This window comes from Felis catus, chromosome F2 (genome assembly GCF_018350175.1).
Source record: "Felis catus isolate Fca126 chromosome F2, F.catus_Fca126_mat1.0, whole genome shotgun sequence".
NCBI lineage: Eukaryota > Metazoa > Chordata > Mammalia > Carnivora > Felidae > Felis > Felis catus.
In genome coordinates, this window is record NC_058385.1 from 65,424,334 (window position 1) to 65,450,238 (window position 25,905).

Below are 25,905 nucleotides of genomic sequence, written 5' to 3' on the forward strand. Positions count from 1 at the left end.
GTGCCTGTTCTAAGTAAGGTACTCTAAGGTGTGCTCCAGCAAAATGAGAGAAGAAGAAATAAACAAATAATAATCAAAGAAGATATGGGATCTGTATAAGAGGGAGAAGAGTAAAAAGATGTCCCAGGATGACATCTTTGCCTCCGGTTGGAAAGCATCTGGTTCAGGGTGGAGTAGGAGAATGGAAGTCTCCAAGAAAGAAGAGTTGTTTACATGCTCTTTCAGCCTTACTTAGAAGCTTCATATGTGTTCCTATTTTAAAACAAATAAAAATTGACAACTATATGTTAAGATACTGATTTGTCATGATTGTGACAAATTATTTTCCCAGTGTATCGTGGACAATTAATGCTTTCATTATTATCTTGATGTGGCATAGAAGTTTGAAGCTTATATTTAGTTAAACACTTGAAATACTTCCTTATGATTTCTTCTATCATATTTCTACATGGAAATTTTTACTGGTATCAGGTCTAGTCAAATATGTAACTATTGCTGCAATTATTAGGCTCCTTTCCCAAAGCTTCTCTCAACCCATTGCTGAGGCCTTGTTCCTGCTTCTGATCTGTCAGATGGACAGAATGGCACCACCATGAAAGTTTCAACTGACACCAATGTTGAAGTGTGATGAACTGATTGAAACCAAGAGTTTCAGCTCTCAGACACAGAGCAACTATTCTGGTCATCTATTGCTACAGAATGAACCAACCACACAACTCGGTGGCTTAATGTAGCAACTTAGCATTATCTCTCATGGTTCTAGAGGCCGGGAGGCTCAGCTGTGTATTTCTCATTTAGTATTTCTCATACAATTACAGTGGGGTTGCAGATGGGGCTGGAGTCATAGGCAGGCTTCTTCACACACATGTCTGGAGTCTGAGCTAGCGTGGCTAGCACAGCTGGGACCTGGTGCAGCTCTCTATATATAGCCCCTCCACATGTCTAGCATGATGGTCTCAGGGCTCCAAGAAAGAATGTTCCAAGGAAGTGGAAGCTGCCAATATTGAAGGAGTTGGCCTGGAAATTGGCCTAGTGGCCTGTTGACAATATCCTATTGGTCGTAGCAGTCACGGATCTCACCCAGATTCAGAGTGGGAGGTGTTTCACTACGACTGGATCTGCACTGATTCCATCAAAAACTAGGACAATCTGCAAGTGAATCCTTACTCATCATGTGGAGCATATGTTGGGGAAAGGCAAGAGGCTGACAGTTCCTGATGAGGTTAAGTATTTGTATTTCAATTTGAAAATATCACCTAAGAAACCAGTGTCTTGGTAGATAAATGATCAAAATCTGAAGAAATTATATTTGAACCTTTGAATTATAAACACAACAGACATTTATATAAGTCTATACTTAGTTGGTTGAGTGGCCTATTCTTGGTTTTGGCTCAAGTCATGACTTCATAGTTTGTGGGTTCGAGCCCTGCATGAGACTCCATGCTGAAGGTGCAGGGTCTGCTTTGGATTTTCTCTCCCTCTCTCTGTGCCCCTCTCCTGCTCAGGCTGTCTCTGTTTCTCTCAAAATAAATACATAAACTTAAAAAATAAGTCTATATGGAAGCTTTAATTCAAAATCTGACTTCTAGAGTCTATTAGCTTTTAACAAGGTTAATTTAACAAGGTTAGTTTTCAGGGGCACCTGGGTGGTTCAGTTAGGTGTCCAACTTCAGCTCAGGTCATGGTCTCCCAGTTCATGAGTTTGAGCCCCACATCAGGCTCTCCACTGTCAGCACAGAGCCTGCTTCGGATCCTCTGTCTTCTCTCTCTGTCCCTCGCCTATTTGTTCTCCCTCTCTATCAAAATAAATGAACTAAACAAAAAAAGGTTAATTTTCAGAAATGCAATTCTGGCTGATGGATGGTGGAAGAAATAAAATTTAGTGCTTGATTATTAAATAATCCCACAGAAACAAACAAAAAAACCCAACAACCAGTATTCTTGAATTATATTCCAACCAGTGTAAGGAAACCTCCTATAATCACAACCAAGCAGATAGTGTACATATGAGAAAACTGAGGAATGCCTATCATGCTGACCCACAGCATTCAATCTCTCCAATAGACACAAAAAATGTAAAGTTATGAAATAAGCTGTGGAAGAAGAGATCCTCTGAATCATTGGCAGTAGTTGAAAGAATTTGCCGACTGGCAATTAGCAGGGAAGCTCCAACCTCCTCACTGCCTAGCAGTTCATGTAATCTAAGAATCAGCTTGGCCCCTGCGAGCTAACCGTACCACTGAGAAGGTGATGGCTCACAATAACTTTGACATCACACCTGGAGGATGTCCCTATTGCCAGCCCTCTACTCCAAATTTCTATGTGCATCTAAATAATTTGGAGATCCTGGCAAAACATGGACTCTTAGTTAGTAGATCTGGGTTCAGCACCGAGATTCTGCATTTCGAACAAGCTCCCAGGCGATGCTGATAGGGCCAGTCGGTGGACCAGCCTTTGAATAGCAGGACTCAGCCAACATATCATTTTAGTGAACTGTTATGACTGTAAATAAACTTGAGACTGAAGTTTTTATGATTCAAAGGCCAGTGAAGTGAGACAGCAAGTCTCATTATGGAAATTAAATAAATTACATATAAAGCTCAAGGCTTCTAAAGCTGATAGAGACCTTACAAATTGTTTAATAAATTAAGTGAAATTAAGGAAGATGACCCAATCAGTAATAAGTCACAGCTGTGCAACGTGTGCTAGTCTGTCTCTGGTGACCATAAGATGGCTACAAACCTCGAGAAGGGATTATCAAATTGTATGAGAAGATCAAAGGTCTGATGACATCCACAACAATTTTCCACAAAGCTCATCATAAATGTAGTGACAAAAATGTAGAATCACTACAATGATAGGTTTGTAACATTATGGCATATTCCACTGTGATTACAAAGAGCTCACTTGTGTCATTATTATGATAAAGATCTCACTTAAGAAAAGAAATATCACATACCCACTTTCTTGTTTTGGCAAGCCACCCATACTGCTCTCTATTACAGAAGAAAATTTAGCATGAGATAACAAGTCTCCACCCAGCCATGCACATCTGTCAGATCTTTCTCATACACACCCTTTGTGGTGGGTTGAGTGTAACATAGCCTCAGGCTCTATCACTCTGCCCTTAATTAGGTGGGAGAATTGACTAACACATAAGAGATAGTGTAGCATCTAATATTAAGGGGTGTGTGTGTGTGTGTGTGTGTGTGTGTGCGCGCGCGCGCGTGCACACCATGTGCACACGCTGGCATACCTATCTATGTATTTATTTGTATCTTTCTAGATGTCTGGATAAACAAAACCTTTTTTAAGAAGTCTCTGGAATTTGAATTAGATCAGAATAAGTCAAGAGAAGTGAATGGGAGACTTTTCGGGACTGGCTTAGGGGAAAGGGATTTTTTTTTTCAGTGGAGTTTTATAGGAGAATCAATCGGTCATTTGGTTGAGTCTGTTTTCCCAGAATGGGCCTGGAGAAATAAAGCTCTAGCTACTCAAGTCTCTCCAGAATGATCTTTAGCTTTGGTTAAAAAAGCTGCAGTGTCTGCTACTTATCAATAGGGATAAGTTGATCTAGGAATCAAGATGTGGTTTAAGAATCCATTAGATGGATTTAAGATGTGGTCTAGAATCCAGTGACAGAAGGCTGTGTGTACAGTGGCTATGAGAAGACACTGAAGTTCTATGAACTTCACAGTATTCATTATTCATACAAAATGGGGATACATGACCAATTGACCATGGGGTATGGCTCACACTGATCATTTGATGAAAGTGTCTGAATACTTAAAGTCATGACAGACTGTCAAAAAACTAACCTGGTTACTAAGTCAGCTGTGCTGGGTTTTCTCCTCACTGGCTCTCCGCAACCTCAGTGTCTGAGAAAAAACCCATGACTTGTTCTATGAGTGCAATGCTTGGGATAAGTGGGATTAATGTGGGGTTATTGCTTTATGTTTGGAAATTTCCATACAATGGCGGCCTTATCACTTCTACTACACAAGTGACTTACTCTCCCGAATGGGGAAGTCATTTGTGCCATCGCTGTTCTGGATGAAGGCAGAGTCCTCAAATGTGAAACTTGCTCCTCTAAGATGCCAAGCTATTCTTGGTCACAGGCAGGAAAACAGGAAAACACTGAGGTATTGAAATGTTCTGGAAAGTGTTCCCTTGACCTAGGGAATTAGCCTCTGCCATGTGGAAGATGACCAGGAATTAGAAGGTAGCGATAAATCCAGACGGAAGATGATATGCCAGAGATTAATGTCAACGTACTTACATTTATAGCACTCTTTGACTTTCCTTGACTACAGTTATCCTCTCTTCCAATGCTTTCCTAACAAAAATAAAGAAGTTTAGTTACAAACATTGGTCTGCAAAGACAGAAGATAAGCTGCAGTAGGATAGACAAATGATGGAGATATACACTCTTTTCCTGCTTCTCTCCACTAAGGACAAGCTGATCTCTTCATGCTGGGGTCAAGTTTACTCGAAGGGGGTAAGCAGCTCTCAGGAAGTAGCTTCTGATAGTGGGAATCAGAAGCCCACTGTGAGTTCTTTCTTTTTCCTTCTGAATAGAAAGACATCCTTCACAGCACCAACTAACCTTTTACAAGTATTTATCTCAAAAAGGCAGTAAAGATATTTGTTTTGGGCTCTTGCCATTGACTAAAACATAATGACCTCACCAGATAAACCACTGTGTACTTTCCAGGAAGTAATATAAAGGATAGCAGTCGAAGAGTAATGAAAGATGAGTCTTATGTTTTCCTCTACGTATAGCAGAGTTGAAAAAGTATCCATCGATGGAAGTCCAGTGGTTGTGAAGTTCTGGTCAGGGCAGCCTGATGTAAAATTGTGAAATCATGATTCCACTTCATATGCCTGTTATATTTTTGAAATCCACAGGACACTTGTGCAATCCCATCCAAAGTTCCCCACAGCCTGCCATTACTCCCCTTTTTCAGATGAATGAACCAAACCTCAGGATGGGCAACTGACTTGCCAAAGTCCTATAAACTCTTACAGATAGAACCAGAACAAGAGCCTAAGCCCTCTGATTCTTTCTATGACTTTCAAATGTATAACAGCTCTTTCTACAGTAGTAGCTGGGTGAAGGACAAGAGATGGGACAAAAATCTGGATATCAACTTAGTATATACATTTCCCTAATATGCCTTCAGAGACTCACAAAGGGCATATACTCCAAACAATCTTCCTCCATTGAGTAGAAACTATCTGACAAATGTAAAGCACAATAGACCTACGATAGAAGTCCAAACACTGGCATCATACATAGTTGAAAACCTCACCTACAGTAGATAAGAGATACCAGTTCATCACACTGTCCTCTGGTCCTACCCCCAGTCAGTGAGAGAGTCCCTTTTCAATCTGGAGTGAACACCTTACAAGTTTGTACTGGATGAAGGTGGGGAAGTGAGAAAGGGATTATTTCCATGTTCTGCTGCAGCAAGTTCCCTTGTTGTCTGCCTTCGGTTGGGTCTCTGTTAAAATCCAAGCTGGGCTGATGTGTTGACACAGTGGATGCCTACAAAGCTTTTCCTAACACCTAGCTGAGGATATTGAAAGTATAGCAGAGGAACAAGAATCAGTTCATGAATTAGGTTTGATCCAGTGCCTGACCAAGGCAGTATTTCACAGGAAATACTGTCATGCAAAAGAAGCTTTAAGGGCCTTTGGCTCTGGCTCAAACCCAACAGCAAGGAATGCAAATGTTTTGTGAGTAGTTGGAGTAGATAATATCTTTCCGGTAGGGAAAAAAAAAAAAGCATTTGGCAGATCTAGCACCCACAGAGTCTCAGAAAGCAATGTGCTGTTGACCAGACAATTCCAAAACAGACCCTAACCCTGGCAAGGACAAAAGCCAATGATATCTTGTTCCTCCCATCACCCGTTCAAGTTCCTCACCTGTTTCTGGGGAGTTCACAGAGCATACCTATCTTCTTGTGTTGGGGTTAACTAATTTGCTTTTTTCTTTAAAATTTTTTTTTTAACATTTATTTATTTTTGAGACAGAGAGACACAGAGCATGAACGGGGGAGGGGCAGAGAGAGAGGGAGACACAGAATCGGAAGCAGGCTCCAGGCTCTGGGCCATCAGCCCAGAGCCTGACGCGGGGCTCGAACTCACGGACGGAGAGATCGTGACCTGAGCTGAAGTCGGACGCTCAACCGACTGAGCCACCCAGGCGCCCCTGCTTTTTTATTTTAATTCTGAAGACAATCCTACTTGGAACCTAGCATTAAAAATGTAGAAAGTGCAGCACCTGTGTGGCATAGTCGGTTAAGCATCCAACTTCAGCTCAGGTCACGATCTTGCAGTTTGTGAGTTCGAGCCCCATGTCGGGCTCTGTGCTGACAGCTGGGAGCCTGGAGCTTCGGATTCTGTGTCTCCCTCTCTCTCTGACCCCCGCCCCCACTCATGTGCGCACACAAGCGCACGCACGTGCACATACACACACTCTCTCTCTCCAAAATAAATGTTAAGAATCTTTTTAAAAATATAGAAAGTAATAACTTTAATTTAAAAACTTAAAAAATATAGAAAGTGAAAAGCTACCAACTAGTTTTTCAGGTAAGGAATTAGAAACTCATAGGTGTCAAAGACTCTTTCCGTGGTCTAGACAATCAGTGGCAAAGCTAACGATAATAAAAGTTATATGTGTATGGTGTTTATTATGCACCACACACTGCAAAGACTTCACACAATATTTCTTAAAATTCCATCACAATTCATTTACTTCTGCGAATAAAGAATATGAGAATTTGAGAAGTGAAATCATTTGCCTCAATTACAATAAGCTGCAGTGATGAATTTCAACCCCAAGATAAGATATGAGCAAGCTATGCTTGATGCAGCCTATGTGCTGGGTTACAATTCCAGAGTGCTCAGTTTGCTGACTAGCTCAAGGCCACAGAGCTAGAGAGCTTGTGGTCCCATAAACAATTGATCATGGGGTAAAATGTGATGTAGCCTATCTCTTTGTACTATTCTCTGTCTCATATCCTCTCTTTCTCTCATATTCCCCCTCTCTCTCTTTTTCCCCACTTCCAGTCGTCCTCAAGCCAGCTGGCCTGGATAATTATTAAGTTAAAAAACAAAAAAGAGGGTGGCCTGGGTGGCTCAGTTGGCTGAGTGACTGACTCTCGATTTCAGCTCAGGTTATGATCTCACAGTTTGTGAGACCAAGCCCTGCGCTGGGCTCTGCATTGACATTCTCTCTTTTCCTCTCTCTCTGCCCCTCCTCCACTCGTTCTCCCTCTCTCTCTCCTTCAAAATAAATAAACATTAAAAAAAACAAAAAAAGGAATATTCCAGGTATTAAAATTATGTATATTTCAAACTGCTTCAATACCACCCTTATCTTCATTTCATTTGGAACTCTTCTAATTTTTGATATCATCTAAGATTATCAAGCACCATAAGACATCCTCCATTTTAGAGCCCTTCATTATTTTTGCTTCTGGATCATTCATGGAAAACATAGCTTATCTTGCATAACTCCTCCTCTAAAAAAACCTTCCATGCCTTTTGCTTTGCTCTGGTTTAGTTCGTTACTGTAAGACTGGATTTTAGGACTCTCCATTATAGATACACATCCTCCTTCTCGTTCTGACTGTGTCCTATGTGTCCTGTGAGTGGATCACAGAGCCAGGCTCTCTGCACTTTGCTTTCCAGATTTGCATACTTCTGATCTCTGAGCTTTCACTTATTCTGTTTCCTCTCAATAGAGTAATAAATACTTCTTTCTCTACTTCCTCTTCCACCATCTCTTTCAGTGAAAGCCCCACACATCTGTCAAACCACATCACACAAAACATCTCCCACATGCAGATTTTTCTGTTCTCATCTTCCCAAAACAGGATTTGCCTCCTTCCTTCTATCAGTTCCCCACAGGACTCTTTTCCCCAGAAGCCAACTCGAAAGACTTTCATGAAGGATTTTTTTTTTCTTTCATAATCAAGATTTTATTGGTTGGAAAATGTGGGATGCTTCACAAATTTGCTTGTCACCCTCCTGCAAGGGCCACACTAATCTGCCCTATATAGTTTCAATTTTAGTGTATGTGCTGCCCAAGGGAGTATCGCATGAAGGCATTTTATTGGGGAAGCGAAGGAAGCAGGATTGTGCAAAGAAGAAGCTGGGCTGCAATACTGTCTCTACTGGGCACACAGTCAATCCCTTGGGGAGCTCTGGAGCTGTGAGCAAGAGAGTCAGGGACTATACCTCCCTCTGCCCACCAGTCATTGGCTGTGAAGACCTTGGGCAAGGACCACAGAGGGAGTATTTAGCCATGAACTGTCAGCTGTCAGTACTCCTGGGGGAATGAATTACCTCCATCTGAAAAGGATGGAAGACAGGGATAGAAATGTGAGTGGCACACCACAGTATCCACTACATCAACCTAGAAGGAATTTGTCATTCTCTGCTCTGTATGTCATATCTTTGTCTTCTGGAAACTAGAAATAAATATTTCCTCAACATTTTCTGAATTCCCTGTAGCTGTGAGTACAGTGCACAAGAGATGCTGGAGAGATAATTTGCAGAGATAATTTATTTGTGCTCTTCCACAGAACTTTCACTTGAAAGATACATTAAGGATGTATGTCAGACACACGCTATCTCTATTTTACAGAGGACAAAATTGAGGCGCAGACTGATAATTGGGGTTGGTCAATAACACAGTTAATATTCATTTAAAAGTTTCATTGAAAAAACCTAGGTCTCAGGGCTTTCAGGCTGATTGTCTTTGCAAAAAAATTAATTAATTAAAAATAAAAAAAAATGTACTCCATAAACCAAAGACAAATAGTAGCTCCAAAAAGGGCTACAGTTGGGTCAACAGTTAATAACCTTGCTCCCTAAACCCCTTCTCAAAAATTCCTGCTTCTGGACCTCCCTGAGGTGCCTCAACTTGATAAGTTATTAGACTCCTTTTTGGCACATATTCACATGCAAAGAGCCAGAGCTTTCAACTGAGATTTAAAACAACCTTGGCTCATTGCCCAGGGCTCATACTGTGGCAACAGCAGAAAGCATTCTCCAAGAATCTTTAAAACAATCGCTATGAGGAACATGACCTGAAGTACAATCCCTGAAATCATTTTCAGGAGACTTGCCATGGTCATAAAAACAGGTGAAGTCATAAAGAACCCTTTTTTAAGACAACAATGCCTCTTCCCTCTCCCATTCTCCTTCCCAGCCCCACCCCCCATAACTACTCTATTAGCTTCACCTGCCCAAAATCATCACCTTAGCAGAGAAAATCACCTGTGATGTGACCTATTTCTAGGAAAACACCAACCCCAGCCCTGTGCGTGAATCTATTTATGTTGCACATTTGGGGCCTGGTGCTTAGCAGGATTTCTTGTTCACGGCCGCTGCTGAGAACCCCAGAAGACTGGGCCAAGAGCAGGTCTGTTTCTATTCCCTGCAAAATCCAGTTCTGGGCACCATCACCTTGGCTAGTTATCTCCTTTATTCTGGATTCTTGATGTATGGAAAGAGACACGCACATAGAGATCACATGCACATAAGTACTTGGGCCTCATATACTGAGGTACCATAGCAGTGACCATCTTCCACTCAAGGTCAAATCAATTGCTCCTTAAATGTGGCTTTTTGGCCATACTCCTGTTCAAGGGCCACCAAACACTCCTGATCATTAACACTGAATCTTTAGCCTAGATCTGCTGACTCTCTACAAACTAATTTCAAGTGGCTCTTTAAGTTCTATTGCCTTACTTCACCTTGGCACACATTCTACATTTCAGCAACACTGTCCTGTCAGTTCTTATATTAGAAGCATTTTCCAAGATGGCATTAGATGGCATGTGAAGGTTCCCTCAAAACACTCTGGCCACTGACAGGAACTTTAGGATTCCCCCAATTCTGGAAATGTGATTACAGAAACCAAAGTTTGTAATCTGCTAATAGAAACTAGCCAATGGATTTCCAACGCTTGAATCTCAATTTATCCATACGTTTCAGTGACAACGAATTCACCCGCTGGACTGGAGATGCCACTCACAATTTTCACATAGACCATATTCATACTTTATATTTTCATACACACGCAACCACCCCTCTTATATTTTCACACTTGCAAGTTTTTTCCCTGAGAAACCATTTCTTATCTACACTGGTGTTAATCCTACCGAGGTGTCCATGTCAAACTCAGTCACCATCTCTTTCTTGGAGGTTTCTGGTAGCCCACTGCAGAGCCCATATGTGGTTCACATCATTTTATGCCTTGTATTATTATTTGTGTTCACATCTCATCCTGTGTCTATTAAACAATAAGCTTAAATGTAGAAATCAGATGCCAACCATTCCTCTGTTCCAACAGTACCTGACACAATACACTGGGACAAAGTCAATGTTCAGTGAAGAATTGAAAAAGCATTAGGCGTATCTTCTCATAGTCAGTGCAGTAGATATAAAACAAATTTGGAAAATACTTCAACACATTTTTGTTGCCTTTCTATTAAAGTTTGCCATATGCAAAATATGTAACTATTAAGTATATATGTTGAAAATTGATAAAAAGTGGTTAAAGGCATGTAACCGTCTCTAAGAATCTAGAACATTATTTATACTCCAAAAACAACCACATCTCCCTGCTCCACAGTCAACTTCCAAAAGTAATTACTATTCTGATGTCTACCATCTTAAAACACTTTTCATCTCTTTATAAGAATGTAATAGTACAGTATGAACTTCAGCGTGTTTATGTTTTGTTTTGTTTTATTGCTCATTATTATGATTGTAGATCTATCCCATCTGGTTGCTCCATAGCCTTGGTTGATACTTTTCATTGCTAAATAATATCCCATCACATGACTATGTAATAATTTACTAATGATAATGAACATCAGTTCATATCTAATAACTAATGAACATTAGTTCATATGTAGCATGCTGCTACATACTTAGCAAGAAGGAAGACAGCCAAGCTACTATGTATGCATACGTTCGACTTTAGTTGTTATTGCATACAATTTTCGAAGTAGTTTTACCAATTTGAACTACCATCAACATTGTGTGAGGGATCCTATTGTTTCATTTCTTCACCAGCACCTGGCATTGCCAGATATTTAAAATTTGAGTCATTCAGGTGGGTTTTGGGGGTTAGTATGATTTGAATTTGCATTGCCCTGACGATAAATCATGACAAAAAAACCCCAACGCATCTTGTTATGCTTTTTGGCCACTTTGACAATCTTATTTGTGAAATGACATGTGTTTAAATTGTACTGTTATATTTGTCTTATTAATTTGTGATATATATATATACTTTAATGTTTTGTTTATTTTTGAGAGAGCATGAGAGGGGAAAGGGCAGAGAGAGAGAGAGAGAGAGAGACAGAGAGAGACAGAGAGAGACAGAGAATCCAAAGCAGGCTCTGCACTGACAGCAGAGAGCCCAGTGTGGGGTTCGAACTCATAAACCGCAAGATCATGACCTGAGTGGAAGTCAGACGCTTAACCGACTGAGCCACCCAGGTGCCCCGATCTATGACATTTTTAATATGCAATTATTTTTGGATGCAATTTCTTTATCAGGTATGTGATTACAAATCTCCTCCTCCACCCTGCAGTTTGCATGACAGCTCTCTTAATGGTGTTTTTTGATAAATAAAAATTATGAATTTTAATTAAATCTAATGCATCAATCTTTCACTTTATGGTTAGCAATTGTGACTGTGTGCATAAGTTTATTCTCATTTAAAAATCTTTTCTGAATTTAAGATCAAGAGGTTTTCTTTCATATTTGCTTTAGAAGCTTTGTAACTTTACCTTTCGATTTGAGGTCTTAGGTACACATGGGATAAATTTTGGTGCATGGTATGAGAAAGGCGTCAAATTAATTTTTATAGAATATACAAGTAACCTTGAGGCATTTATCTAAAAGATCACATTTTCTCCCACTGCACTGCTGCAATACTTTACTATAAATCAATGACAATTTATGTTTGGGCCTAAAACTGGGTATTCTCTTATGTTCTATTTGTCTATATTTCTATCTTTGTGCCAAAATCATAGTTTTTTAATTATTGCTCTATTGTTTTGTTTCTATATCTGTTAGTTCATGTCTCTCTCTCTCTCTCTCTCCCTCTTTTAAGTTTATTTTGAGAGAGAGAAAGAGTTGGGGAGGGGCAGAGAGAGAGAGAGAGGGAGAGAGAATTTGAAGGAGGCTCTGTGCTGACAGCTGGGCATGGTTCAGAAAGCCTGAGATCGAGACCTGAGCCAAAATCAAGAGTCAGGGGCTTAACTGACTGAACCACCCAGGTGCCCCAGTTCATGTCTTTCAACATTGTTCATCTTTCAGATTTTGATACTTTTACTTGTTTGGATTTCTATATGTATTTTAGAATTTAGCTTGCCAATTTCCATTATATATATGTACATATATATATATGTATATATATACACATTTATACACATATGTATACATATATATGTATGTGTATTTATATACATATATATATAGCGCTATATGTGATTTATAATTAGAGTTTTATTGATTCTATAAGTCAGCTTAGGGAGAATTTACATCTTTAAAATATTAAGTCTTCAAATATATCAATCTGGTATATACTTTCATCTCTTTAGACCTTTAAAAAAATTTCTCCATAATACCTCACAGTTTTCAGTGTAGAAGTGTGGAATGACTTTTGTTAAATTTAGTCTGAGGCATTTGATATTTTTGGTGCTATCACAAATGAAATGTTTTCTAATGTTCAATTTTGGCTTGTTACTAATAACTCAAAGTAGTAATTGAATTTCACATATCACTTTATATCCAGCAATACTATTTTCAGTTATTACAGGTGATTTTTTTAATCTATAGAATTATTTTGCATGTATAATATACACAAGTTGTGCATGAATGATGGTTATATTTCTTTTTAATTCTTATACCTTTCATTTATTCTTCTTGCTGTGCTGTATTTGAAATGGTATAAAAATATTGAATTGATGTTATATTACTGGGTATCCATATCTCTTACCAGACTTCAATGTGTATCTTTAATATTTGATAATCAAATAAGATTTAGAGGTTTCTTTGGGTAGCTATATCTTCCCAGCTAATTAAGGAAATTTCTTTCTATTTCTATTTCATAATGGATTCATCATTGATGATGAATTTCATTAAAGGCTTTGTATGTATCTTTTGAGGTTTCCATATGGTTTTTATCTTTTATTCTGTTATACTGCAATTTATTTTCAAATATTAAACCAACATTTCATTCCTAAAATAAAATCGCTGTGATTATAATAAAGTATTATTTTTCCATATTTCTGGATTCAATTTTCTAATATGTTCTTTAGATTTTCTTGTGTGCATGTTCATGAGAGATGTTGGCCTATATTTGGTTTTCTCTTTTTCACATGGTTTTTGTCAAGTTTTGTGTTAAGGTCATGGTAAGCCCATAAAACAAGTTTGCAAATGTTTCTTATTTTTCTATTCTCTGGCAGAGTTTAAGATTGGTGTTTTCTTTTCTTTAAATGTTTAGTAGAATTCACCAATGAAGACATTGGATCCTTTAGATTTATTTGTGGAAATGTTTTCAATTTTGTTCATATTTTCTATTTCTCCTACGTTTGCTTTAAGTAAGTTGCGTTTTCATTTAAGTTGTCAAAAGTATTCCAATGAAATTTTCCCAACATCTTCTTATTTTGTTAGTCTGTGCTCTATGTAGTGACATGTTCCCTTTCATTTTTTAAATGAATAAACTGTTTTTTTACAGTAGTTTTAGGTTTACAACAAAATTGAGCAGAAAGTACATAGAGTCCGTGTATCCCTTGGTCCCACATGTATATCTCTTCCACCACCAATGTCCTGTGTCAGAGCAGTACATTTGTTGCAGTCTGTGAACGTACATTGACACATTACTATTATTCAAAACATGTAGATTACATAAGGGTTCATTCTAAGTATAATACATTCTATGGGTTACCACACATCTATAATGACATGTATCCACCACTGTGGAATGGTACAGAACAGTTTCACTGCCCTAAAAGCCCTCTGTGCTCTACTTTTCCCCCTCTCTCGATAACCACTGATCCTTTTCTGTTTGTTGGTTTTTGACAACCAGTGACTTTTTTTACTGTGTCTGTAATTTTGCCTTTTCCGGAATGTCGTATAGTTGGCATCGTACAGTATGTAGCCTTTTCAAATTGACTTCTTCCACTTAGTAGTACACATTTAAGTTTCCTCCATGTGTTTTCACGACTTGATAGCTCATTTCTTTTTAGCTCTGAACAAAACTGCACGTTCTAGTGTACCACAGTGTATTTATCTATGCACCTACTGACTAAGGACTTCTTGGTTGCTTCCAAATCTTCATAATTATAAATACAGCTGCTATAAACATCTGTGTGCAGGTCTCTTTGTGTGGACATGTTTTCAATTCATGTGGGGATAAACAGCAAGGAATGTGATTGCTGGATTGTATGATAAGAACTTACTGAGCTTATTGGGAAACTGTCAAACTGTTTCCCAAAGTTGCTGTACCATTTTGAATTCCTACAGCAATGTTGTTCTACACCCATAAGAGCATTTGGAGCTGTTAGTATTCTGGATTTTAGCCATTCTAGTAGGTATGTAGCGGTATTTCATTGTTGATTTAATTTGCATTTCCCTGGTGACACATGATATGGAGTATCTTTTCATATGCATATTTACCATCTGGGTATCTTTTCAAAATGAGGTTTCTGTTAAGGTCTTTGGTGCATTTTTAAATCAGGTTGTTTGTTTTCTTATTGTTGAGTTTTAAGAGTTCTTTGTAAATTTTTAGGTAACAGTTGTTTATCAGATGAATCTTCTCCAAATGTTTTCTTCCAGACTGTGGCTTTTCTTCTTGCTTTATTGAAATTGTCTTCTACAGAGCAGAAGTGTTTAAATTTTAATTAAGTCAAGCTTATCAATTCTTTTCCCCCCATTTATCGTTTGGTTAAATAAATAAGACCAAAGGCAATCCAATTCACAGATTAAGTAGCTGTTTCTCGAAGAAATGACTTTTCTTTTTATCCTTCATTCAATATACTGTTATTGAGTGCCAACTTATTTTCCAGGTACTAAGTACTAAAGGCACAACAATGAATAAATACAGCTCCTACCATCAAATAATTAAATACATAATTGTGGTGGAATGAGGGGAGATAGGCATGGAACTGATCAACTAAAATCATAAAATGAGGCAGACAAAAAAATGTTAGAATAAGCAACTAAAATCTGGGAGCAGAGAAATGATTATTATAATTACAATCAAAATCATCACTGTCGTCATCATCTCCCTTTATATTTTTATTATGTTTTTCAATGATGTTTATGGAAAAATTGGCATGTCCCTAGCCCCCTGCTAAGTGGTGGCATGTATCCCGTCTTGAACAATAGAGCCAGGCTGATTGCCTCATATGGCTTCCAAGTTAACAGATGCATTATTTGAACCTTTGGTAAACACTATGTAGGATGTGTAAATGGTGCTGTGTAGAGAAAAACCACGGAGAAAACTTAAAATCTCAAAAGATCTCTGTGGAAGTACATTTTAACTGTGTTCTACAAGACTGGAAGGGCTGGAGGAGGGAAGAGTAAGCTTTCGGCATTCTTGACAGAGGGAAGAGCATCACATTTTGCAGTTTGTAATGTATTTTTCACTTTATTTTTTTTCCTTTGGCTTACTTTCAAAAATACAGCCTCTGAGATAAATCTGGAAGAGATACCATTATTCCCTTTTTGACAGATTAAAAAATGAAGAATGGAGTATCAGCAACAATAAATGACATAACCAAGCTTCCATGACAAGTCAGTCAGCAGAGAAGGGACTTGAACTTGTCTGTGCTTAGGACTGCTGCCAGAACCTCCATGAAAGGCAAGGAAAGCAGCACTGGTGATGGTCATGAAAAGCAAGGACAAAGTATCTAAAGGTTGTTGAAACCCTAATAAGCAAATCTGAAATTAACAGTGATGAGAAGAGTAGCCCCTATTCTCGGGGAGGTGTTCCAAGGCCCTCCAGTGGGTGCCTGAAAACTTAAATGGACTCGAATCCTACACAGACTGTTTTTTCCTATACTTACATACCTCTGATGATGTTTAATTTATGAACTAGGCACAGTGAGAGATTATCAATTATAACTAATAATAAATCTCTCAAGACGTCTTCTTGTCCCATACTCACCCTTCTGCTTGGGATGATGTGAGATGATAAAATGCCTAAGTGATGAGATGTAGTGAGGGGAATGACGTAACACTGTGATGTAATTTTGGGCTACTATTGACCTTCTGATGATAGGTCAGATGGAGAACCCCCTGCTTCCAAACAAAGGTTGACTGCGGGTCACTGAAACAACAGAAAAGGGGGGACTGTTGTAAACGGAATGATGAGGGTAATATCAGAGGGTGTGATTTGATTTCAGAAAACTTGGTTTTGGCTGAGTCTGTCATTTGGGGGTTTAGGACCTTAGGCAAGATCATTATACTCCTTCCTCCTCAGTTTCCTCCTTTGTGGAATAGTGACAAATACCACCACCACCACCAACAACAAAAACAAAAAAATCCATGGATTGTCCTGAGGATAAAATGCAATAACATATGTAAGGACACTTCAAGATTATGAAAAGTGTCATTCAATCCTTAGCTAGTTTTATAATAATAATTATGTCTCTCAGCTTTGCCCAAATTTTCATACTTTTAAAATAGTTATTTCTTCTTTCTATAAAATAGATTCCGACATATTATGAGAAACCTGGTTTTATGTATCACTTTATGTCTCTTTGTTTATTCTCAGTATTGAGTACATGTGTCCATGGGTCATGGACTGTTAGGATAATGAATCTGGTGCCTGAAGAATTATGATTTCAGGTGGGGAGCATGAAGCAAATTTTCGGACATAAGTCTATGTTCCCCCAAACATCCTAAGTCATAAATATTGTGGTGCTGAAAAGTCAGCAGAGAAATTACATACAGTCTGCACCAAGTTATGGTTCAAAAATCATTTCTCTCTAGAATTATTGGAAGCTTGCAATAGAATGAACTACAATATTCTACTGCTATTGCCATTAAAAAGTGATAGTAATAATGCTAATGCTCATATAATGAATTCACAGGAACTCATTTTATTAGAATTAGTCCTGTTGACAAAGTACATTAAAACAATATTCAATGAGAACTTCAATAAACGGAAACCTAAGTTAATAAAAAATTTTCTTCATATTTTCTACTTCATGGAGTAGAAGAATACCCATATATACCCACACACACTCACACACACATTTTTGGGCATGCCAGAACGCAAAACATCCAACACTCACAAAGTCTTTCTGAAATACATGTTCGAGAAAAGTATCAGCAAAATGACAAATGAATTCAAGAGAAAGAAAAATGAAAGACTTAAGATGGGGCCATCAGCAAATACACTGTTCCTTACTACATTTAAGTCTAAGTTATATTGGATATATAATGTCAAAAACCAAATAGGTCTCTCCGAATCTAATTCTGAGATAATCTTGAAATGGATGCAGCCACAACAGAGGGATTTGAAATCATGTCATTTCTTGCCTTAATAGTAAATAAGATATAATTGAAAAATGTAAGTTGAAACAAACAAGAGGATACATTTTGTGTAAATACAGGAAAATAGAATAAAGAAAAACTTGAGGTGCCTGGGTGGCTCAGTCAGTTAAACATCTGACTCTTGATTTCAGCTCAGGTTATGATCTCATGGTTTGTGAGGTCAAGCCTTGTGTTGGGCTTTGCATTGAGCATCGAGTCTATTGGGATTCTTTCTCTCGTTCTCGTTCTGCCCCTCTCTCAAAATAAATCAATAAACTTAAAAAAAAAAAAAGGAATAAAGAATAACTTTAGTGATCCCAAACAAGGTGAAAAATACATTATCATACTAGAAAAATGCTAACTAAGAAGCATGTCAAATAAAAACCATTAGATAACATAGCAGGAATCATTTCATCCATATCAATAATCATATTAAATGTGAATGTATTAAATTCATTTAATAAAAATACGATAATATCCTTTTAGTTAAAGACACAATATTCAACTTTATCCTATAAACAAGAGATAGAAACCAGAGCCTTTGAAGTCCCCACCATTACCTGTATTTTAATCATCATTCCCACATTTCCTGTTCCCCAGTACATACTGAAACATAGGCCTCTAAGTCAGTCAACTGTGAACTCACCAAGCACACACAGTCTCAGGTCACATGCTTAGCTTTCCACTTTTAAGCAGCATCTTATTTCCAGTTTCTAGCAATTCTTTTTCTTATAAACACAACTACGAATGCTTTCCACCATACAGTTTCTTGCTTTTAATAGGATGCCTTACTGTCTACAAATCACATATTCCCCAGTTAATGACATTTATAAAACACGATGATGGGGAGTCCAGATATTCAGCTCAAGTTATACATTTTACCTTAGACAAATCAGTTACCATCTCAGGGACACAAGTGTGTACATACAGAAATAGCAAAATGATTCTTGTCTCCTTTATTCACCAGGTGGCTGCCAATATCAAATGATAAAATATATTTTTTAAAAGTACTTTGGACAGAACAAGGTGTGACACAAATATAAAGAACTGCTATAACTATGATTGTTTACTATTAGAAACCTATTGAAAATCCTTATTTCTTCCAGTGTAGTATAGTGGTTATGAATGTGAACTCTGGATCTTGAGTTCGTAGTCTTCCTATGACCTTGAACTGGGCTAGAAGGTCTCTGAGGTTCTTTCCGGCCATGATATTTTATAATTTTATGGAGTTCATAAGGGACTCATAAGCTAATGTCCTCCCACCCATTGGCACCTCTTGACCCTTCTTTAACGTTACCATAATACTATGACCTTTCTCCCAAATAGACATAATCAGAACTGTTTTAGAAAAAAGAAGAGATATGGTAAAGATTTTCTTACACCTTTGCAAGAAAGAGTCCATGACTCAAGGTGTCTCCTATTTGAATACGGAAACCGGAAAAACTTCTTTTTCTCTACCAGCTTCTGCCTTGAGGATGTCTCCAAATATTTTGCCAATGAATGTGGGAAGCTGTCCATCCTAGTGGCTGAAAGTGTGGGCAGGGTCACCAAAGAGTGAGCACTCGGGGAAGGAACACATGAAAACATTTCTCAGAAAAAAGCAGCACTTCTCCCTTTTCACTTGAGACAATGTTTTGTTTCTGTTTAGGAATCATAGAAACTGCGAATGAACAAGCTGTATCGGGTCATCTAATCTGCCCTCCAGGGAGGGGACGAGCTGCTGCAACATGTTCATTCAATTCTTTTCCAGTTTCACGTGGAGACTCCAATGGGGGTTTTCGCCACACACTCTGGCCAAGACTCTGTGCTCCAAGTATTGCAGGAGTATTGCTGTGACATTGGAAAGGAGAGGAAAAAGAACCTCCAACAAAAACATTTGTTGAGGGGGACGATTAAAACGGGTCAGCTCTATACATAAATATTAAAATTGAACATATGTAAGGGGAGCTCTATTTCTCTATGTTGGAACAAGTAGGGTTTCATAATTTTGATTCACTAAAGATAAAAAGGTAATCATGCTGTTCATTTTTTTTTTAATTTTTAAAAATGTTTTATTTATTCTTGAGACAGAGAGAGACAGAGCATGAGCGAGGGAGGGGCAGAGAGAGAGAGAGAGCAGGACACAGAATCCGAAAAAGGCTCCAGGCTCTGAGCGGTCAGCACAGAGCCTGACATGGGGCTTGAACCCACAAGTGGTGAGATCATGACCTGAGCTGAAGTCGGACGCTCAACTGACTGAGCCACCCAGGCGCCCCAATCATGCTTTCATTCTTAATTGTGACTGCACTACCTTGTATTTGTCAGACTGTGAGATTAATGAATGTTTTAAGGTTCTTGATTTTTTAGAAAAAATTAGGGTTTAAAAAAACATATTAAATAGTATCCTCAACACTTTAAGCTTGCAAGAAATTCATTGCCATGTGTATGTTCTAAATGGGTACATATATCCATATTTTGAGTTTTGTTTAATCTTTACTGTATGCCAAGCCATTATGTTAAATATTTTACAGGAATTTTCTCTGTCTCTCCCCATAAGACACTGTGATGTATTTTATCCCTTTTCCAGATAAATAATGAAAAATCAAAAACTGAGCTTTACAAAGGCTAACGAACTTGCTTGATTTCATTCATAACTGTGTGTGGCAGAGTGGAGTTTTGAGGTCATATTTGTCAGCTAGATTCCAAGTCTCTAAACCATTATCTTTTATTTTGCATCCCCACCACACCTAGCAATACATTAAACAATTATCAGGTATTTGAAGTATTTTTTTTAATAAACTGTCCTTTTCGATAAGGAAGAGCAGGGGCTTACACTGGATTGCATGAACCTAGGGAACTTGCTTCTGTCCACAAATATACAAAGACTGTATATTACACATTCCAGAACATGACTGGATTTGCTCTATACACCTGATTTTTTGACTCTAGGCATGCTATATAACACTCTTGTGTCTGCCTCAGTTTCTCCATATTTAAAATGGAAAATTTTACCTTCATTTACAAAGTTGTGAGGATTTTTCTTGATTTTTTTTAAAGTTTTTATTTTTTAAAGTTTATTTATTTATTTTGGGGGAGAGAGAGCACGTGTGTGCAAGCAAGCAGATGAGGGGCAGAGAAAGAGGAAGAGAGAGAATCCCAAGCAGGCTCTGCTCTGTCAGCGGAAGCCCAAAGCAGTGTTCAAAATTAAATATTAAATATAGCATAATGCATTATTATATGTTTGTATACTAATATCTTCACTAATGTTTTCATTGTTCAATATACTTATTACTTATACTAGATTTATGTACTTTTATTAATGTTAATGTTTACTATCATTACACGTGGTTGTTTCATCTGAAATCTCTCCGTTATATACCTTTTGATCCTAAATCTCTTTAGTTTTGTCTGATCTGCTAATGGAATAGAAATACCTCTGAGAGGAATATTAACTTAGTCCTTACTTGCGACCTGATGGTGAGTTAATATATCAAATTGTGCCCTCCTCTCTGGTCTGGAGAAGGAGCCGAACTGATGGGTCTACTGGCATATGGCAGACACCCAGAACAGGCAACGGGAAACAATGGCTACAGTTAGAGTGAATAGGTGCCCAGGACAAACAAGTTGAGTCTGTGCCTTCTCTGGAGTGGCTGGTATTTAACATGCGGGATGGTTTGTCTTTTCATGAATGAAAATATAACTTTCATTCATTCTGAGTGTGATCATGTAAATAAATCAGTTCAGTTCAATAGATTCCATGTTTTATTTCACCATTTTACTAATTGCTGCACATTTATTTTATACATCATTTACATATTATTTTGATTTATTGTACTTATAAATAATACTGTGATGAACATTTTGTGTATAAAGAAATGCATATTAATTTTTTTAATGTTTTATTTTATATTTGAGAGAGAGAGACAGAGACAGAGCATGAGCAGGGGAGGGGCAGAGAGAGAGGGAGACACAGAATCTGAAGCAGGCTCGGGGCTCTGAGCTGTCAGCACAGAGCCCCCAACATGGGGCTAGAACTCTTGAACCACCAGATCATGTCCGGAACCAAAGTCAGATATTCAACTGACTTAGCCACCCAGGCACCTCAAGCTTCTAGATTTTCAACACCCCAACCTCTTCAATCTGTCTGCAACTCTAGGAAGGATGTTACATCTTTCAGTTCCTTATCTCTGTGTTATAACAGTATCCCCTTTTGATATTTTCCATTCTCCAACTTCTTACATTAAATTTCATATGATAAAATAACTGGCGTGAGTTCTATCATCCTGGCCAGATCCTGATGGATACTTTTTAACAGGGCGACGACAATTTCTGTTAGCAGCAATATAGTTCTGCATTAATTAAACAAAACCTTACCACAAGTGAAATATTTGTAGATACTATTTTGAAGAAAAAAAAATCTTCTTAAGAATTCATATCACATTCCACATTTTCTACTAACCAATACTTAATGATTAGTTAAATATCCATTAATTAAATATCTTTACCAATCTATTAACTAGAAAATATTTACACACTCTACCACTTTGAACTGTGATTTATTGATTTTGACTTAACTCTTTCATTTGCATGCAAATCACCCAGGCTTATGAGTCTGTTCACTTGTTTGATTTATTAGTGTTCAAAAATATTTACAAAATCAGGGTTGTTTCGTTTGGGATTTATAACATTAAATTTGTCTTTGGAGAAAATTTAAAGGATAAAAAATTATTTAAACATCTTAATATTATAACAGATTCTGAAACATTATTAAAGTGAATGGATACATTTATTTTTTTAGAGAGAGTGTGTGCGTGCACATGCACACATGTGTGCTTGCGTGTTAGAGGGGAGGGGCAGAGGGAGAGAGAGCATCCTAAGCAGGCTGCACTCTCAGTGGAGAGCCTGACCAGGGGCTCGATCCTGCCACAGCAAGATCAAGACCTGAGTTGAAATCAAGAGTCTGACGCTCAACTGACTGAGCCACCCAGGCTCCCTGTGAATGGATAAACTTAAATGAAACAGAAAACTAGGAGGGATATTAATAAGTCCTTATTTATTTATTTAAAAAAAAATTTTTTTTTTCAACGTTTATTTATTTTTGGGACGGAGAGAGACAGAGCATGAACGGGGGAGGGGCAGAGAGAGAGGGAGACACAGAATCGGAAACAGGCTCCAGGCTCTGAGCCATCAGCCCAGAGCCTGACGCGGGGCTCGAACTCCCGGACCGCGAGATCGTGACCTGGCTGAAGTCGGACGCTTAACCGACTGCGCCACCCAGGCGCCCCATAAGTCCTTATTTATTTAAATACTTAAACTGGTTCCAGAAAATTTTAAGGTAAATTGTAGAGAGGCCATGGATATCACAGAATAGAAAAGCAGAGGCATAGGAGACTTGAATGGGAGTTAAGCTATTTTGTCCCCATTTTATCATTTCTTTTTCTAAAAGAAATTTATGTTTTTTAAAGTTTATTTATGTGTTTTGAGAGAGAGACCTTGCTCTCTCCATGGGGGGAGGGGCAGAGAGACAGGGAGAGAGAGAATCCCAAGCAGGCTCTGTGCTGTCAACAGGGCTCAGACTCACAAACGGTTAGATCACGGCCTGAGCCAGGGCGCCTGGGTGGCTCAGTCAGTTAAGTGTCTGACTTCAGCTCAGGTCATGATCTCGAGCTCCGTGAGTTCGAGCCCTGCGTCGGGCTCTGGGCTGATGGCTCAGAACCTGGAGCCTGCTTCCGATTCTGTGTCTCCCTCTCTCTCTGCCCCTCCCCCGTTCATGCTCTGTCTCTCTCTGTCTCAAAAATAAATAAAACGTTAAAAAATTTGAAGAAAAAGAAAAAAAAGATCACGACCTGAGCCAAAATCAAGAGTTGGACTCTGAACCGAATGAACCACCCAGGTGCCCCTTAACATTTCTAGAGTTGGGAAGTGCATTATATTTCACAGACTCATTTAATATAGAACTTCTTTATCTCCCCTCAGGGAATATTATTAAATTGCTGGTATATTTTAGCATTTAAAGACATCTTAAAGAGAATGAAATGTGATTATGAGTGTATGCATATATATGTATATTCTATATGCCATCATTTATCCATTACATTTGTATACACTTTATTTTACTTTCTGGGGGTGGCTTAAACTTTTTGTATATATTTTAAATTCTGGCTATCTCCTAACTCTTATTGATTTGACTGATTTATTAATTGCATGTTATGCTACCTTTTTTCCTACCTAGATATTCTACAACAAGAACTCAAGAACTAACCTAACTCAAGGAAAGGGAGAAGAAACCAAAAAGATAAAAAATAATGTTAAGAAAAGGACATAATTTGGGGGTATGTACATTGGTAACTTTCCATGAATCCTGATATTCTATAAATGTATTTTCCCTTTCTAGCCATTAGAGGCTAAGTTCCTTGACCTAAACATGCTAAGTGAATTCACATTTGAAGAACTGAAGAATTTCTAATGGAAAGTACAAAGAATGAGCCAAAACTGAGTATAAATCGATTTTCTGATATTTTCTTCCTTTTACTTAATGATTCTCAGATTTTCACATGTATCTTGGGATGCATGTACTCCCCTTTGGAGAACAATGCATTGCAAAGATCATAAAAAGATTAGTATAATGACTTTTTAAAAAATATTTTTACACTTGCATTCACATTAAGATTTTGAGTTACTTTTTAATAAACTGTGGGGCTTTTTATCTCCCTTAGAACTGATATGGAGGAAATTTTGAGATATAAACAAGTTGGGAAGGATTTAAAAATGAGTAAAAATTGATCTCTGCTTTCTTGAAGCCTAATAAATATCTAATGAGACAAACTGATGCAAATGTTTTGGACTGTCAAAAAGGCTTAATAGGGGCACCTGGGTGGCTCAGTTGGTGAAGAATCTGACTTTGGCCCAGGTCACAATCTAGCAATTGTTGAGTTCAAGCCCCGCGTCAGGCTCTGTGCTGACAGCTCAGAGCCTGGAGTCTGTTTCAGATTCTGTGTCTCCCTCTCTTTGCCCCTCCCCTGCTTGCTCGCTTGCTCTCTCTCTCTCTCTCAAAGTAAATACAAATTTTAAAAAGGATTAATAGAATACACAAGAAATATAACAACAAATAGCTTCCTGTTAAAGTAGGAGAAAACCATTTTCCCTAGAGGCTCAGAACAGATTTCAAAGAGAAAAGCTACATTTTCCCACAAAAGTACCAACCCGGTTTATTTCAATCTATACACTGTTGCAAGTTGCTAAGTGTATCCCAGGACACTCTTCATCAGACCTATTATATTTTAATATTCTGGAATAATTTAAAAGAAGCCAAATATGACAGAATCACAGAATATTGTTAATTTTATGGATGCCATAATCTCTAAATGAGTCCCATGGGAATAGGGAAGCGGATGGAATCAGCCGAGAGTATTTTTATATGAACTCCTCTCACCGCAGTGTTTCACAAATTCACCTCAACTTCAGACTATTCTGCTCTCCGTGGAACTCAAGACCATCATGATGGGGAAACAATGTATAAAATAAAGCCTAAAGGATAAATCTCAGTGCTTCGGTGTAAGACACTGAGGAAAATTAAAGTTAACTCTAGATCAAGGAGGCTTTTTAATGACTCTGAATTCATACCATGCAGTTAATTGTCAAGCTCATCTAAACATTTCACTATAGAAGGCAATAGACATTTTTAGGTATTTAATAAGAGCATGGTAAATGTCAACTTATTAAATATGTACAGAATCCATAATATGCCAAGAACATTGATTGTAACTATGAAGAAGACCTAACCCTTTAGCCAAGAAGCTTAGAATTGACCCTAAGATGCTCAGCATTGAGAGATCAAGTCAGCCTGTCTTTATATTCCCAGCAAAATTCGGCATGGATACTTGATCTTCCATTTTAACTGTTCTGTAAAATAAGTTGTGCCTCACTACTGACAGTGCCTGCTACACTAACAGACCCACTCTGGCCAAGAAGAAGAATATTGCCGAAGAGGGAGACTGGGGAGACTGGGTCCGGAGGAGATCAGCCTAATAAAGATGTATTTGGGTCCTAAACAAGTTACAGTTATCCTGAGGTCTAGCTCTTTCGAGTTTTTAAAAAAGGTTTCCTATGGTTCTCACCTTTTCCTGTATTCTTGTAGGAATGCTCAGTTTATTGTGAACTCATTCTTGCTGATTAACAGCTTTACGCTTAAGCATTGTCAAATGACTTGCTCCGGTAACCACGCTTACGTTCCTTACAAAATCGGCATCAAAACTGTTCATTTTACTTTTTTGTGATGTGGTTTGCTCTTCTCAACTCCCGCATGTACTAGATTCTATAGAGGAAGATCAGGACAACACATTGTC

General features: G+C 38.1%; 1 long non-coding RNA gene and 1 other non-coding gene across 2 annotated transcripts in view; both read right to left on the bottom strand.

Moving 5' to 3' along the window:
* LOC109496188 overlaps positions 1 to 25,905 on the bottom strand; it is a 150,145-nt gene that overhangs the window by 108,303 nt on the left and 15,937 nt on the right. The window contains exon 2 of the long non-coding RNA XR_002739596.2: positions 4,280 to 4,336. This is a non-coding gene — a long non-coding RNA (uncharacterized LOC109496188). The remainder of the gene's footprint in view (positions 1 to 4,279; positions 4,337 to 25,905) is intronic.
* On the bottom strand, positions 7,999 to 8,105 carry LOC111558654. Its single transcript, XR_002739730.2, has one exon. It is a non-coding gene; the product is annotated as a U6 spliceosomal RNA (small nuclear RNA).